The sequence below is a fragment of the Lagenorhynchus albirostris genome, chromosome 3, assembly GCF_949774975.1.
Source record: "Lagenorhynchus albirostris chromosome 3, mLagAlb1.1, whole genome shotgun sequence".
NCBI classification, from domain to species: Eukaryota; Metazoa; Chordata; class Mammalia; order Artiodactyla; family Delphinidae; genus Lagenorhynchus; species Lagenorhynchus albirostris.
The window spans coordinates 11,155,157-11,173,850 of NC_083097.1; positions in this window are offsets into that span (position 1 = coordinate 11,155,157).

The following is an 18,694-nucleotide window of genomic DNA, read 5'->3' on the forward strand; positions in this document are numbered from 1 at the left end:
GAACTTATTGATATAAATACATTTATTTCAAATTTACCTAATTTATAAGCCTAGTTTTAGAAGAGAAACCTGACACAATAATTAGAAATGTCACTTTTACTTCCCAAAATAGTGAAGTTAATTTAGTCATTAAGAGTTTTTAAATAAAATTCTTGCTGGTCTATCAAAAAAAAAAAAAGGTAACAAGTCCAAGTTCTTTAGTAATTTTACTGTAATTAGTAAAAACTTTTCCTTGTATATTTAAGATAGAGTAAAAGATTTCTAATTTATTTCCTCTGATCTCTTAGAGTCTTCTCAGGATAAATTATACTTGGTCATTTTTCAGAAATAGGAAATAAATGATAGGCGTATTTCATTTTGAACTTTCCTGCTATATTTTTTTTCTTTTTTAAAAAAATATAGGTATATGACAGGACATCTCTCTAACAATTCTTTCAAATATGTAAGGAAGGGATAAATTCTCACTTTTATCTATGTCCTAGGTGCTTAGCCTAGTGCCTTCTGAATGACACTCAAAAGGTTTATTAAAATAACATTATTAATACTCTCAATTTCTTTCTCAGTTTGGACTTTTAAAGGCTTATGTCTGTATAGTGTCTTATACAAACGTATGATGGGCAGTGACAATTCATCTCTGGGAGGTCAATAATCATTTGTCCAAGTATAATTGAGGAAGGGCAAATTTGCTATATAAGTCTTATTTAAGACAAGGACTGGCAAGCTAACACATCTGTCCAGTGTATGAGATGACTGTAATTGATGACATGTCCTATAGATGACCGATGTCCTTGAAACATTGTTTAAAAGACCTTAGTTCTGTAACTACAGTGGATTAAATGGTGCCACCTCCACCTCCCCAAAAAGATTTGTCCACTCAAAATCTGTGAATGTGACCTTATTGGGGACAAGTTTCTTTGTAGATGTAATTAAATTAAGGATCTCCAGATGAAATCATTCAGGATTATCTGGGTAGGTCCTTATTCCAATACATGCTCTTCTACGAGACAGAAGAGAGAAGAGACACACACTGAGGAGAGGCCATGTGAAGATAGAGGTAGAGTTACGCAGCCACAAGCCAAGGAACGCTGGAGCTCCCAGAGCTACGAGGGACGAGGAAAGATTCTCCCCCAAAGTGCTTGGAAGAAATATGACCCTCCAATTGCTGGATTTCAGACATCTGGCCTCCAGAACTCTGAGAGAATAAATGCCTGTTGTGTTAAGCCACTGAGTTTATGGTTATTTGTTACAGCAGTCACAAGAAACTAATACCATACAGGCATTATCTTTTCAACAAAAACTATTGTCAGTCTTACAAGTGACCTTTTGACAGTAGTTTCCATTTTCATACCACCTGAAAACTACAAAAGGTTGTTACTGTGATCCTAGCTTCGACATTTTCAGTTTGAGCAAATATGGCAACATGACCCGTGTTCCCTGTATATCTGTTTTCCTTGAACTCTCAGCACATGGAATGTGTCCACTTTCGGCAAGGCACGACTATTTGGCTAGTTCTACTCAAAGAAATACAAAACAGAAAGGAAGTACCAATATATGATTCCTCGTGCTCTTTTTCACCACTGCAATGACCAAGAGTCTTAGCTGGCTTGACTAAAAGAGAATATCACAGACTGGGTGGCTTAAACAAATATTTACTGCTCCCAGTTCTGGAAGCTGTGAGTCCAAGATCAGGGAACTATCATGGTCACATTCTTGGTTAGGGTGCTCTTCCTAGCTTGAAGATGGTCACCTTCTTCCTGTGTCTTCACATGGCAGAGTGAAGGAGCTCTGCTCTCTCTCCCTCTTGCTATAAGGGCACAAACCCCATTACGGGACCCCACCCTCATGACCTCATCTAAACCTAATTACCTCCCAAAGGCTTTACCTCCAAATACTATCACATTGCGGGGTAGCGCTTCCACATGAATTGGGGTGGACACACACATTCAGCCTATAACATCAAGGAAGCAAATATTGGAATGGAGGTGCCTCTAGATCAACACAGCAGATAGCTGTCCTAGAGAATTTCCAGACCATAATGGACTTGACAAAAACAAGGAATAAATTTCTACTGTGTTAAACTATACAGAGTACCGTGATGTTTATTACCATGGTATAAACTAGATTACTCTAAGAGCATTTATAAAACTATAATTAAGAAAGTATTATATTTTAGTAAGAATTCTGCTTATCATCCAAGGGATAATGCTGTCAGATAAATTTCCCGGGTTACAACTGTGTGATTTCATAGATTAAAATTCCATTGGGTGTAAAGCAACTGAGTGAATGTGCATTATCATAGGATTTGGCCCATTATACACACAAATTTCAAAAAAACCACATATTACTAATTAATGCATAATGTGTAACATGTAGAAACATAAAATACGGAAACATTTAAATAATAGCAAATAATTGGATACTATCTGGACCCTGGAAATTTTCTATTTCTTAAAAATATTTTTATTATCTGATTTAGTTTTTGGTTAACATATAATGTTTTAGAGAAAACATGAGTATTTCAACATTCTAATCCCTGGAACCTGTGAATATGTTACTTTATGTGGAAAAAGGGACTTTGCAGATGTGATTAAGAATCCTGAGATGAGGAGATTATCCTGGATTATCTGGGTGGGCCCAATGTAATCTCAACAATGCTTATGAGGGGGGTACAGGAGGTCCAAGAGGAGAGAAGATGCTACCTATGGTGCTGGCTCTGAAGATGGATGAAGGGGCCAAGGAATGGCTATGGTTTCTAGAAGTTGGAAAAGGCAAGAAAATGTCTTTCTTTACTAGAGCTTCTGGGAAGTCTGCCAATGTCTTGATTTTAGTTCAGTGAAACTCATTTTGGATTTCTGACCTCCAAAACCGAAGATAATAAAAGTGTATTGTTTTAAGCCTCTAAATTTGTGGGCATTTTTGAGAGTAGCAATAAGGGAACCAATACGACTTTTATCTAATTTTTTTTTTACCTACATCGATTTCTGTCTTAGAAAGTTCTAAATTGTTGCCTACCCTCACCTTCTCAGCAATCTGGCATTTCAGTTTGCTCCATGGGCTTAAAATGTTTTAGGAATTTTCATTTTAAAATCCTTCAACTGACAACGCATTGTGTAATATGCAAACATTAGTTTTAGGGTAATCTAAATTCCATATACATTACGATAGGAAGAATAACTGGATCTCTGCTAATATCACCCTGTCCTACATACATAGAGTTCATAATTTTCCCATTCAAAGCAGAAAACAAGGGGTTGGTGGAGAAATACGAGGCTATACTTTCAAGGGGGATTAAGATAATTTGATATAGCAAAAGATATTCCACTCACAACCATCCTTTATTTTATACCACGTTCTCCATCTTTATAAGAAAAGCATAAACTAAAAAGGAATGAGCTCTTCTTGTGAGTTTTGATATTTGATTATTATTTTTAAGCACTGCTGTTTTTTTAAAATGGCCCTGACAGAGACAAATTTCAATTCCTGCAAGGAGTGATGCATTGGACCACTTTTTTAAAATGTTTGAATACAATGTCTTCTTTGGGGTGGGATAGGGAGGGTGGGAGGGAGATGCAAGAGGGAGGGGATATGGGGTTATATGTATATGTTTAGCTGATTCACTTTGTTATAAAGCAGAAACTAACACACCATTGTAAAGCAATTATACTCCAATAAAGATGTTAAAAAAAAAAGTTGTATTTTTCAGGCTGGGAAGCTCAGCCACTACTGTTGCCACCTTTGCCACTAGAGGCACCACTGGCGACCTTGCAGGTCACAATGTGGGGGCACTGCTTCTGACAATGCTAATGGCACCGCCAGAAGCAAGATCAAATGTCCTCCTGCTTCCTCTCTTTCCTTTGTTTCGCTTTCCATTGGCAGACTCTCAGGAAGCCAGCTTGCAAGGCAGTCACTTTTTTCCCCAGAATTGAGAAGAAGTAAGGCATAACAAGTATCCTGCTACTGCACTTGAAGAAGAGCATAAAGTGTTTGGGTTATGAAAACAAATTTATTTATATATATAGTTTGATGTACTGAGACACCAGGATAATCCGATTGTTTAAACCTAAGTATAGAAATCACAAATAAAAGCACAAATCAGTTCAATAACTGCCAAATCATTCATTATTTTTTCTTTTCCAATACAAGTAATACTCATAAAAAAGAATAAAATAGTGTAATTTGCAGAGATGTGGATGGACCTAGAGATTATCATACAGAGTGAAGTAAGTCAGAAAGAGAAAAACAAATATCGTATGATATCATTTATATGTGGAATCTAGAAAAATGGTAGAGATGAACTTATTTGAAAAGCAGAAATAGAGTCACAGATGTAGAGAAAAAACTTATCGTTACCAAGGGGGAAAGAGCGGGTAGGGTGAATTAGGAGATTGGGACTGATATATATACACTACTAAGTGTAAAATAGATAACTAATGAGGACCTACTGTACAGCACAGGGACAGGGAACTCTACTCAAAGCTCTATGGTGACCTAAATGGGAAGGAAATCTAAAAAAGAGTGGATATATGTATACCTATGACTGATTCACTTTGCTGTACAACAAGAACCTAATACAACATTGTAAAGCAACTATACTCCAATAAAAAATTAAGAAAACAAATAATAAATAAGTAAACACCTAGTCTCTGTTCAGTCATAATAAAAATTGCCTCTATCTCATACATCTTCTTTGCTCACTCCTTAACAAAATCATATTCTGGATCCTAAATTTAATACAAAGTGCCTAATGTACCTCACCTGCCATTCAGCATGAAACAACTAGGTAGCATTAGCCTGGGAGACTTTTCTCTGGGAAATATTATTCAGTGATACTGAGGAGAAAGGGGCATAGACTTTACACTGCAGGCTCACCCAATTATGCCCTCTAGTAAAAGCGGGCTTTATTTATGAAGGCATTTTAAAATAACTTTCTTATTTCCACAGTCCACAGAAAACACTAATTCAGTGGAAGGAACACAGCTGCCAAAGAGAATGAAAACATAGCTCACCAATATCACTGAAACAAAGAGTGACTGGGTCCGGAAGTTGTTCTGGAGTTAACCAGAAAGTAAAACAATCTGTGATTAGTAAAGAGAGTCCTGTGGCTAGAACCTGGCATCCTATTACAGAAATCTTGAGGCAAAATAATGTAGGACACCCGAGAGTATTTTAGAGACTAGAAAACCAACTTTTATTTCAGACAAGAACTCTTTGCCTAACTAGTTAAAGAGTAGAACAGGAGAATGATTTTTAAAAACCTGAACATTATATATAGGATTGTTTCTCAACACTTTTATCTACCTTCTTTGTGACAAATTAAACATCTCAGCTCCCCTCTAACAATGCCTGGATATTCTGACAATTATAATGAAGATGCCAGTTACAAATTATTGCTTTGTGTCTCCCAACCAGACAAGAATGTCTATCAAGCTTTACTTTCTGTTATTTGTATTAGGAAAACAATTTAAGTTTTCCATACACAAAATTATAATATTAAAATGCTTTTAGAAATTTCAAATATCCCTCTTTACCACGGCTCAATAAAGGTTGCATTTCCTAGATACAATTTCTTACCCAAACTTTTATCCTCAGCATATAGTGTTATAATACCTGGTCCTCAAAAAAGTTTGATCAGAGGAAAAAAGCACAAAGAATAGAAAGAACAGATCAGAATACACGTGTTTTACTCCCAGCTTTGCTATTCATTATCTGCATGAAATTGTCCTGTGTACCCTTTGAAAAATACACGGATTGTACCATGTGCAATCTTACAGAAATCTGTAAGACCTCTTTGACCACTAACAGTCTATGAGCTTGTGATCATTATTTATGGTTTTGATTCTGTGTAACGCATGCCTCTTCAGAGATGGGAAAATGTATACCTTGATAAATGTATAGAAGAAAATCTATAAAAATTAAAGAAAAATTTCTAGTTAAACACAGCAGATAGTGGACACACGTATCTTCTGACTCTAAAAACTTCTAAAATGATAGTTTAAAAACTACAATATATAAGTCCTCAAAAATGAAAAGAATGGAGCAAAAACATCAGTGAACAAAATACTTTGGCAAATATTTGAAAGGCAGAAAGCTGATAAAATGGTGAACTTTTCAGAGATAACTTACTTAAAGTACATTTGAGGCCAGTACTGGAGGCCTTTGGAAGCAGTCAATTCCAAAGAATGTGTAGATGAGCTATGCACCTAAAAATAGAGGAAGTGATAGAAAATTCTCATATAGATATATTGGACTGCCCAGTCCCTTCTGGAAATTGCTGCCTTGAAAATTGAGAAAATAATAAAGACTTAACAATTCCAAAATGCAAACTATTTACTTTCCATGCATGTCATATTACAAATCAATTGAAGAGAAGCAGAAAAGGAAATGGAAGATTGATAATCTAGCAACAAAAGATTTAACAAAGCAAAGTGGCAAAAAAGAGGTCTAGGATAACAACTTGACAGCATTCCTCAAGAGAAACCAGTCTAGATGTAATTAGGAGACTAGAGTGTTCCAGGAGAAGTTCTCCAAGGGGGAAAAGGCTTTAAAATTTTATCTGCGATGTTTGACTATCTGGAGGAAAAAGTACAAACTGGAACATGACAGATTTTATATAAGATAGATAAGAATAGGTACATAAAAAAATGATGTAAGTTAGAAAAAAATTTTATGTCAAAAAAAGAAAATATTGAAAAAGAAAGTAAATAAAATCATAGCATACCCTTCTGTCTGCATTGAACACTGCCATGATCCCAAAATAAATACTAATTAGTTATTTGATTAAAAATTCTACAAAATATTTTGAAAGACATAAGTTATTATGAACAGAACCTCCTTCTAGAGAGAGATAATGGAGTAGAGTTTGGAAAGGATCCTTTTAAAACATTTGCATGTTTTCCATGTGCATGTCAGAGTCCCAAACAGGATGCCTCAGTTTTCTGTGCAGCAAACGTGAGTCATACCCTGACCCTATTAACAATTTTAGGGCATGATGTATATCCTAGTTTTTCCTTGCTTAAAGGAAAAATACTAACACTTCTCATATTTCAATTTATAATAAATTAAATACTTGAATAGTAATAAATAGATTGTATGGTTTGGAAACACGAAAAAAACAACTTCCCTGAATGTTGCCTTACAAGAATGCTACACATTTAAGCTTGGTGCTAGGACAGGGGGAGGATGACAAATTCTCGCTAGGCTGGCATCTATTTCCTTTATACTGTAAGGAAGGAAGAAAAGAAAGAAAGAAGGGAAGGAAGGAAGTATAATGAATTCTGTACCGGTGAATCAGTCCCTTTGTAAGGCTTGTATAGTGGTGCAGGTAGAGGCCTTACAGGCAGAAAAAGCAAACTGGTAGCTGGAAATGTGTTATTTCTGGCAAAGATCAATGGCTGCTGCTTCCAAGATAGAAGAAGCACAGCAACACGGTGTAATCAATTTACCAGCAAGCAGCTGGTAGTGCAATGTCACGTTTCAGCATTGGTCTCTGTTGCTAGTAGGTTACCTAGGTTAGGAAGCAGTAGTTAGGCCTGGGATTCTTAGGGAGATAAGAAATGTTTTGACAACAAAAGGCATACTATGAATTTAACATATAATATTAATTATCTTACATCTAGGCAGTAATGATTCAGAACATAGTAAGTCAATGTACTGAAGATGGGTATCCAGGGTTTCCAGAAATCCTGCTTTGCTATGCAGAAAAGAGGTTTATTGATAAAGCCCATGAGGCATATGTGCTGTGATGCTCATAGTAGCCTCTCCAGGTTAACTTGCATCCTTCTCCACCTTGGTTTCTGAAGCTTGCCTCTATCAAATGCCTTAACGGACTTCTTTGGCCACATTGGCTTAGGCTAATAGAGATTCCTGGAAGAAGACTGGAGAAGGGGAGTGAGCTTGGGATTTTTATCCTCACAGATCCCTACCCGCAAGCTTTGTGTCCTTTCAGTTTTCAGGAAGAACTATCTGACTCCTTCAGCTTAGAGGAGCAAGGTATTTCTAGCATTAAGTTCTGTACATTACCAAACCTATGTAGCGGGTCCATTTATTAAACCCTCTCCAAAGTATACTAACTTGTGTGTGTCATCTTTTTCCTGTTGGGACTCTGATGCAGTGTGTGAAAAAAACGGGGGTAGGGAACTTTAATGAAAGTGAAAAAATGGAAACCAAGAGATTCTTTTCAATTAACAAGAAAACGGATAAATGGTTTCTGGTAAAAGTGTTTTATTGGTACTGAAGTGAGAACCTGGGCAAAGGGTAAATCCCAACAGAAGTAATTAAGTGATAATATGCAATTTCTTGTAAGAAAGACTTTAAGATTTGAAACTCCAGGAACACTAAGTTAAAGTTAGATGGAATCTATTTTCCCTGATGTTGTTACTAAACTAGCTAATTGTGTATATTCATACCAGAGGAGTGATACAATTAATTTTTAAGTATAAATCCATACTTTCCTCTACTCGACCTCAAATAGGCAAATATTTTCACTGTTGTCCCATTGTAATCCCCATCCATCTTATGGTTTATTTGTTATGTATTACTACAATAGTAATAGATAACCAACAATACAAAACATCACTAGTTTAAACAGTAACTGTTCATTGCTCATATGTATGGAGTCAGCTGTGACTAGACCAAGTAGCTCTGATGATCTTGGCTGGGTTTGCACATGTGATGGCTGGCTGGCTCTTGGGTGACTTAGCTCTGCCCCACATGGTCTCTCCTCCAGTGGGCCAGCCATGGCAACTTCTCATGGCAGTAGAAGAACTGCAAGGGCAAAAGTGGAAACACAAGAGGACTCTTGAGACTCTGAGGTGGAATCTTACAATCCCTTCAATCATATTCTACTTAGCAAAACAATGTATAGGACCAGCCCAGATTCAAGAGATGGGGAAATGGTCTTCACCCCTGTAGTGAGAGAAAGAGCAAGATCACCAGGTAAATGAACTGAATGTGGAGAGGGAAAAGTATTGGGGACCTTAATTCACTTGATCTACCCTGTATGCCTTTTTTCACACCTAACCCTGAATATGAGGACCAGCTGTGCAGCTCTTTCCATTATCCAGTACTCATGTCTTCAAACTAGTCATTCCCATTTTAGACAATTAAGACTATAGGTTCTTTGGATTGCAAGGAACAGAGATGTAAGGAATGGAAGTTTACACTAACCAGGGAGTAGGAGAAAGTGAGTAATTAGCCTCAGGAAAAGCAGGGCCCGTATACCAGCCACTGATGGCAGGCAGACATTAGGACTATGAGCTTTGGATTCAGGGAGTTGATTGCCTGATCAATCTCCATCTCTTTGCTTCCTGCTCAGATCCATGATTAACCTGCTCCTCTTTGCAGTCAATTAAATATGCTTCCCACGGGTCCAACAAGTCCCCACCTCCCTGCACTACTCAGTAGACTTGATGGAGCAGAGACCAGCTGGGAGGAGCTCTCCTGAGTAGGGTGGAAAGAGTGGGTCCCTGTGAGACTGCCAGCAGTCAGGTCTGGCAGGAGTCCTAAAACAATCTCCGGTTATAGAACAGGTGCTTTCCCCATTACTACTATCATTATCATAAAGACTGCTTTTCCCTTTTTATGACTCAAAAACTGTGCATGAAATGAGCCAAAGAGGAAATATAAATTCCTGATGCATCTGTACACATGAGGAAATGTCCTCCCTTTACTAAATTGTTACTTACAATAACAATAGCAGCCGTTATGATAACAATTTCATTTCCTCAGTGATTTACAATTTTTTAGAACATTGCCTCATATTTGTCTTATTTTTCATCACTGTTTCTAGCCATAGCTCCTCTATTGCCCGTCTGTGTAAACCTGGGCAACTTTCTGCCCTTCTCTGGGCCCAGCTCCCAGCCATGGGCCACATACCCGTCAGAGCAACTCCAGTCTGGAGGGCCCCAGTGGCAATCAGGCCTATGTCCTCCATCTCAAAAGGAGAGAGCCCCAGGGTAGATTTAGGGAGGCTTGAGGCTGAGGTAGAGAATATTTTATTTTTGTATTCATTATGAACCTCAAATGTTATTGTTTATTAAAATGAGTAGGGTATTTGTTAAAAATTAATATTTCAGCACCTCCTCTCAAGTCTGAGTGTGAAGGCCAGGAAATCTGAAATTTAGACAGTTTCCCAGGTGATTCTGATGACTATTTCTATTCTATTTGACTCAGTGATTAGATCTGTGTACAGCAAATAAAGGCAAAGTTTTTTTCCAGACCACTACATACTTGATGGTGTAACTAGCCACAAAGGATATTCACTACTTATATAGGTCTTAGTAAGTACATCAAATTAGGGGTTTGGGATTAAAATATATACACTACTACATATAAAATAGATAACCAACAAAGATCCACTGTAAAGCAAAGGGAACTACACTCAGTATCTTGTAATAGCATATAATGGAAGAGAATGTAAAAAAAAGAACATGTATATTTACATATATATGTATAACTGAATCACTTTGCTGTATACCTGAAACTAACACAACATTGTAAATCAACTATATTTAAATTAAAAAAATTTTAATGCAAAAAAAAAAACTTCTGAAACAAAAATTGACCTCTGTTACTTGTTTTTCAAAGCACACTAAATTTTGTTTTACAAATGAAACAAGATAATCTAGTAAAATATAAATCATTATCTCACATTTAACTATAAAGTTTAATACACCTTTTTTTCAGCTTATTATTTCTATTCAGAAACTTTGGGGGTGGAATCTACAAACTCAAATTTAGTAGAAATGCTTACCTCATGAAGTTCTTCAGAAAGGAAAGGAACTGAACATCCACTTGGCCTCTAGTCTATGGGAGGTACTTTGACAAACATCATCTCACTTATAAAAACGGCCTGAATGTAGTAGTCGGGGAGTTGGGCTTGGTGGTCCTTTACCTGGGTTCATGTCTTACCTCTGCCACTTTGGGCATGTTAATTTCTCTGCTTCTGTCTTCTTATCTCTAAAGGAGGACAATAATGTGACCAACCTCATAGGATACTTAGATAGATGAAGGGAATTCAGATAAGCAAAACCTATAGAGCTAACATACAGTAAATGCAAAGGAAATACAAGCTATTATTGTCATTGTATAATTACAATCTCTATTCATTATTACTCAACGGGATATTTTAAGGTTTCTTAAAATTAAATTTACCTATTATTTGGCTTAATTAAGGTTGGCAAAAAAAAATACAGTACTAGTATATGGTAAATCGGCTTAAGACCGTATTTTTATTGTTACTGCCTTTTTTTTCGTCTATCTTTTACCTGAGTGGAAAGTATGATACTTCCATCATGCTACCATCGCCAGACCCTACTTCATGCTATAGACTCCTCAAAGACCAAGTCATAAATCCTGAAAAAAAATTAATTCTGCTACTCTCTATTATAAACAGGAAAATCAAGGGTTCTCTCTTACCTTCTGATGAAAGATTTTTAAGATTAACTTCTTCATGGCTTGGTTTCAATCTCTTTACCATGGAATACCTCCGGGGTAATAGCTATTTTGCATTTTAACTAGCAGCCTCCTTAACCTTCTGTCTGGCATTTGAAGATCTCTGGCTGTGACTCTAATAAAGGGCAAACACTAGGGGAAGTGAAGGGCAGTCCTTCCTTTGTCTGTATTTGTTACAGCCTTTTAGGAGAAGAACAGGGAAAAGGTTTTGCTTAATTGTGTACCTTCAAGTTTCAGCAATCCCATGACATATTGGAGTGCTTTTCTTTTATGATTTCAGCTTTGCTCTTGCATTTCCTTTACACATTCCTCCAATGGAAAGCGATTTTTTATGCTTTTATAGACTGATCCAGCTCAGAGTCAAAGCAAAGTTGACAATCAAAGGCTAGGATGGCATTTGAAAAGAAGATCATACCTATGGGGTTCACAGTAGGAGTTCTCTGAAGCCCTTGAAGGTCTCTTTTGAAACCAGCCTTCTCTGCATATCATTTGTTACTAAAATGCTAATACTGTACTGTTAGTGCTCAAATTGTATTCCAATTCTCTGTGGGCTTTATGTACCCTGTCCTCTGCATTGTTCCCAGACCTAATATTCAGATTGTTGGACAAAGTACTGAGCCTTTGTTCTGATCTGATAGCCACTCAATCTCCTTTAGGGCCATTTTACTGACTGATGTGTATTATGCAGCCAGAATGGGATTACCCATAATGCCTCTTCTTGCTTAAACATATTGGCAGTGAGATTAGATATTATAACGCATGCATTCTGCTTTCTCTGTGGAGATGAGGCTGCTAATTCCTTACCTCTAGGGCTTTTAGATATACGGGAAAGTTTTGGTTTCTTTGAATTTTTATTCACCTATCTCGTCTCCTTTCTGACTTATTCCCTTTGCCTTTAGAGGCGTGTGAGTATGAAGCCATAGTATTCAACATTACTTTTATTAGCTCCATGTGCTACAAGTTCTAAACAGTTGCAAGCCTCTTTTTTGGAGGGGTCAGGAGGTGGGGGGCATAGGAAGAGGATATAAGACAAAAGTTGGAAGGTGCTTATAGGAGGGCAAAATTTTCTTTCTCTTTCACTCCTTATACAGAAAGCGTGTTTGATGATGACAGAGTAAAAAAGAGAGTGTCTTTGGTAGCTTAAAAGTATATCAGCTTTATGCTCCTGGAGTGGATATCACTGCCATTGCCTATGCTCCACAGTGAAAAAATATGAATGACTAAAAGCTTTAAGGAGATAAAGAGCTTCTAGTCCCAGCCTCCCCAGTGGAATCAGGGAGAGGACAGGCTTGCATGCTTTCTCACAAAAATTAAGCCTAAACAGGTTGCTGAAGGTAAGGTAAAGAAGAAGAAAAATATCTAGTAAATCCAATATGAGGAGATAAAACACCCACCTAAAAAAAAAAAAGAAAATCAGGATAGAAAATGACTCTGATTGAGACAAATACAGAAATATTTGGTACCATTGTGGGAATTTTAGTGTATGTAAGATTAACTAATAATGACTTTCTTTTATTATAACGGATTGTATCCACATGGCCAAAATACACTATGGACCTAAGAAAGGTGATGTTTAGAAACTAGGAAGCAAAGTATAGTTGGACGGGCACTGGCCTCTACGTTAGGAGACTGAGATGTCTTGTTTGTTTGTTTGTTTTTGTTTTCCTTTCCACTTATAAATTCTGTGAGTTTGCACAACCCATATATGAAATGCTGAGAATAATCTCTTTCCTGTGTTCTGGGAAAATAAAACAAGTAATAACTTATTCAAAATGTTTTTTTTAATCTAACAGACCTCTACCAACTTACAGTAATATCAATATCATTAGGAAATTAATCCTAGCCTTCAGCAGACTGACTCATGCTACAAGCTGCCCTCCATCTAATTGCCATCAATAATTTATCTTCATTTCATCTATAGCTCAGTATATTTCAAACTGGGAACCATGTAACTTTAGCTCTAATTCTTTCAGCCTATGGAGGTTGAGCACTAGAGAATAAATTTTGCTTGTCACCATTTTGCTGATAGTCTCCCTGGGAATAATTCTCTTTCCTATCCCAGACCTTAACATACCAGGACTGAGAATGACCTCTCACTAAATTCCCTAGAACAGTCCCTTTATCGAACCAGGACTTAGGCAAACATAATTGCTGCACATTCTTTTGAAAAGCAGAAAACCAGAGTCAGTCAGATCCCTGCATCTAGTTGATCGAGGCTGGCTTCTCAGCTTTTGCTAGGTGTAATCCAAGTTACATTTGAGAATTTGAGACTGGACTAAAGGAATTGTGCTTGGTGCGCTGAGTTTGTTCTGTAAACCCTGACATTTAAATAGAATGACCTCGGAAACTTCACAGCTGGGGCATGCAATCAGGCAGAACTTAAGGGGAAAGAATATTTACGATTATTTAATTTTGTCAATATGGAGGTTGAGTATTTAGACACTGTAATTGAAACATAAATAAAAAATAGTAATTATGTGACATGATGGAGGTGTTGGCTAAACCTATGGTGGTAGTAATTTTGCAATATATAAGTGTATCAAATCAACACATTTTACACCTTAAACTTACACAATGTCATATGTTAATTATATCTTGATAAAGTTGGAAAAAACATAAATAAAAAACAAATCTGATTTTCATTGTTACCTGACCTCTGTACCAATTAAAATGGATTATGAGACCTGAGAAGTAGAAAGCAATGTAAAGAAACAAGATCTACAAATTTATGCTAATACTAATTTAAAATCTGGCTTTTAAAAAAGTTACAATGGGTCTTCGGCCGGGTTGCGGCATGTTTGCCGCGTTCGCTGCCGTTCTCTGCCTGCCCCAATATCTGGACTGAGCCTTACTTTCCTTGTCCTCTCCCATTCATCGCCACAAAGTGCGCGCTGAAGGCTCCAGCGTGCCTTGCTTCTCTTTGTGGGAAGCCCCATATTTCGCCTACTCAGACCAGGCCCCTGGAGCGTCTCCCGTGGTGTTCACAAGAAGAAAGCATTTCCTGATTGAGGGACTTGGTGAAGAAGCCACCTGCCCCACCACAGCGTGCTGGCACTTGGGCTGGGTCAGAAAGAGAGAACAATGCTCTGAGGCTGTTCTTCCGTGGAGAGGCGCCAGGTACTGGTAGTGACGGTCTCCTGGGAAGACTTCTGGGCCCTGGCTGCTGCCGGGAGGGACAGCTGACCCCTGCGACAAAGAAACGGCGTGTTTTGCGTTGCTGCGGCCTTGTACCTTGGCAGACGTGGGATTGACACCCCAGGAGCCTGCGCATAGCCTCTAAGAAAAAAAGGGACAGCCTGTGGATGAAAAGCTTTTGGTGCTCCAGCCAGGAGGCAGGGCTCTGCCTCTGAGGTAGGACAGCCAACTTCAGGACACTGATCAACAAGAGACCTCCCAGCTCCACATAATATCAAACGGTGAAAATCTCCCAGAGACCTTCATCTTAACACCAGCACCCAGCTTCACTCAACGACCAGCAAGCCACAGTGCTGGAAAACCTATGCCAAACAACTAGCAAAACAGGAACACAACCCCACCCATTAGCAGAGAGGCTGCCTAAAATCATAACAAGGCCACAGACGCCCCCAAACACACCACCAGACGTGAACCTGCCCACTAGAGAGACAAGATCCAGCCTCATCCACCACAACACAGGCACTAGCCCCCTCCACCAGGAAGCCTACACAACCCACTGAACCAACCTTAGCCACTGGAGACAGACATCAAAAACAGGAGGAACTACAAACCTGCAGCCTGCAAAAAGGAGACCCCAAACACAGTAAGATAAGCAAAATGGGAAGACAGAAAAACACACAGCAGATAAAGGAGCAAGATAAAAATGCACCAGACCTAACAAATGAAGAGGAAATAGGCAGTCTACCTGAAAGAGAATTCAGAATAATGATAGTAAGGTTGATCCGAAATCTTGGAGATAGAATGGACAATAGATTGGACAAAATGCAAGAATCAGTTAACAAGGACCTAGAAGAACTAAAGATGAAACAAGCAACGATGAACAACACAATAAATGAAATTAAAAGTACTCTAGATGGGATCAATAGCAGAATAACTGAGGCAGAAGAACGGATAAGTGACCTGGAAGATAAAATAGTGGAAATAACTACTGCAGAGCAGAATAAAGAAAAAAGAATGAAAAGAACTGAGGACAGTCTCAGAGACCTCTGGGACAACATTAAACGCACCAACATTCGAATTATAGGGGTTCCAGAAGAAGAAGAGAAAAAGAAAGGGACTGAGAAAATATTTGAAGAGATTATAGTTGAAAACTTCCCTAATATGGGAAAGGAAATAGTTAATCAAGTCCAGGAAGCACAGAGAGTGCCATACAAGATAAATACAAGGAGAAATATGCCAAGACACATATTAATCAAACTGTCAAAAATTAAATACAAAGAAAGCATATTAAAAGCAGCAAGGGAAAAACAACAAATAACACATAAGGGAATCCCCATAAGGTTAACAGCTGATCTCTCAGCAGAAACCCTACAAGCCAGAAGGGAGTGGCAGGACATACTGAAAGTGATGAAGGAGAAAAACCTGCAGCCAAGACTACTCTACCCAGCAAGGATCTCATTCAGATTTGATGGAGAAATTAAAACCTTTACAGACAAGCAAAAGCTGAGAGAGTTCAGCACCACCAAACCAGCTTTACAACAAATGCTAAAGGATCTTCTCTAGGCAAGAAACACAAGAGAAGGAAAAGACCTATAATAACGAACCCAAAACAATTTAGAAAATGGGAATAGGAACATACATATCGATAATTACCTTAAATGTAAATGGACTAAATGCTCCCACCAAAAGACACAGATTAGCTGAATGGATACAAAAACAAGACCCTTATATATGCTGTCTACAAGAGACCCACTTCAGACCTAGAGACACATACAGACTGAAAGTAAGGGGATGGAAAAAGATATTCCATGCAAATGGAAACCAAAAGAAAGCTGGAGTAGCAATTCTCATATCAGACAAAATAGACTTTAAAATAAGGACTATTAAAAGAGACAAAGAAGGTCACTACATAATGATCAAGGGATCGATCCAAGAAGAAGATATAACAATTGTAAATATTTATGCACCCAACATAGGAGCACCTCAATACATTAGGCAAATACTAACAGCCATAAAAGGGGAAATCGACAGTAACACATTCATAGTAGGGGACTTAAACACCCCACTTTCACCCATGGACAGATCATCCAAAATGAAAATAAATAAGGAAACACAAGCTTTAAATGATACATTAAACAAGATGGACTTAATTGATATTTATAGGACACTCCATCCAAAAACAACAGAATACACATTTTTCTCAAGTGCTCATGGAACATTCTCCAGGATAGATCATATCTTAGGTCACAAATCAAGCCTTGGTAAATTTAAGAAAATTGAAATTGTATCAAGTATCTTTTCTGACCACAACGCCATGAGACTAGATATCAATTACAGGAAAAGATCTGTAAAAAATACAAACACATGGAGGCTAAACAATACACTACTTAATAATGAAGAGATCACTGAAGAAATCAAAGAGGAAATCAAAAAATACCTAGAAACAAATGACAATGGAGATACAACGACCCAAAACCTGTGGGATGCAGCAAAAGCAGTTCTAAGGGGGAAGTTTATAGCAATACAAGCCCACCTTAAGAAGCAGGAAACATCTCGAATAAACAACCTAACCCTGCACCTCAAGCAATTAGAGAAAGAAGAACAAAAAAACCCCAAAGCTAACAGAAGGAAAGAAATCATAAAAATCAGATCAGAAATAAATGAAAAAGAAATGAAGGAAACAATAGCAAAGATCAATAAAACTAAAAGCTGGTTCTTTGAGAAGATAAACAAAATAGATAAACCACTAGCCAGACTCATCAAGAAAAAAAGGGAGAAGACTCAAATCAATAGAATTAGAAATGAAAAAGGAGAGGTAACAACTGACACTGCAGAGAGAAAAGAGATCATGAGAGATTACTACAAGCAACTCTATGCCAATAAAATGGACAATCTGGAAGAAATGGACAAATTCTTAGAAATGCACAACCTGCCAAGACTGAATCAGGAAGAAATAGAAAATATGAACAGACCAATCACAAGTACTGAAATTGAAACTGTGATTAAAAATCTTCCAACAAAGAAAAGCCCAGGACCAGATGGCTTCACAGGCGAATTCTATCAAACATTTAGAGAAGAGCTAACACCTATCCTTCTCAAACTCTTCCAAAATATAGCAGAGGGAGGACCACTCCCTAACTCCTTCTACGAGGCCACCATCACCTTGATACCAAAACCAGACAAGGATGTCACAAAGAAAGAAAACTACAGGCCAATATCACTGATGAACATAGATGCAAAAATCCTCAACAAAATACTAGCAAACAGAATCCAACAGCACATTAAAAGGATCATACACCATGATCAAATGGGGTTTATTCCAGGAATGCAAGGATTCTTCAATATACGCAAATCTATCAACGTGATAAACCATATTAACAAATTGAAGGAGAAAAACCATATGATCATCTCAATAGATGCAGAGAAAGCTTTTGACAAAATTCAACACCCATTTATGATAAAAACCCTGCAGAAAGTAGGCATAGAGGGAACTTTCCTCAACATAATAAAGGCCATATATGACAAGCCCACAGCAAACATCATCCTCAATGGTGAAAAACTGAAAGCATTTCCGCTAAGATCAGGAACAAGACAAGGTTGCCCACTCTCACCACTATTATTCAACATTGTTTTGGAAGTTTTAGCCACAGCAATCAGAGAAGAAAAGGAAATAAAAGGAATCCAAATCGGAAAAGAAGAAGTAAAGCTGTCACTGTTTGCAGATGACATGATCCTATACATAGAGAACCCTAAAGATGCTACCAGAAAACTACTAGAGCTAATCAATGAATTTGGTAAAGTGGCAGGATACAAATTAATGCACAGAAATCTCTGGCATTCCTATATACTAATGATGAAAATCTGAAAGTGAAATCAAGAAAACACTCCCATTTACCATTGCAACAAAAAGAATAAAATATCTAGGAATAAACCTACCTAAGGAGACAAAAGATCTGTATGCAGAAAATTATAAGACACTGATGAAAGAAATTAAAGATGATATAAATAGATGGAGAGATATACCATGTTCTTGGATTGGAAGAATCAACATTGTGAAAATGACTCTACTACCCAAAGCAATCTATAGATTCAATGCAATCCCTATCAA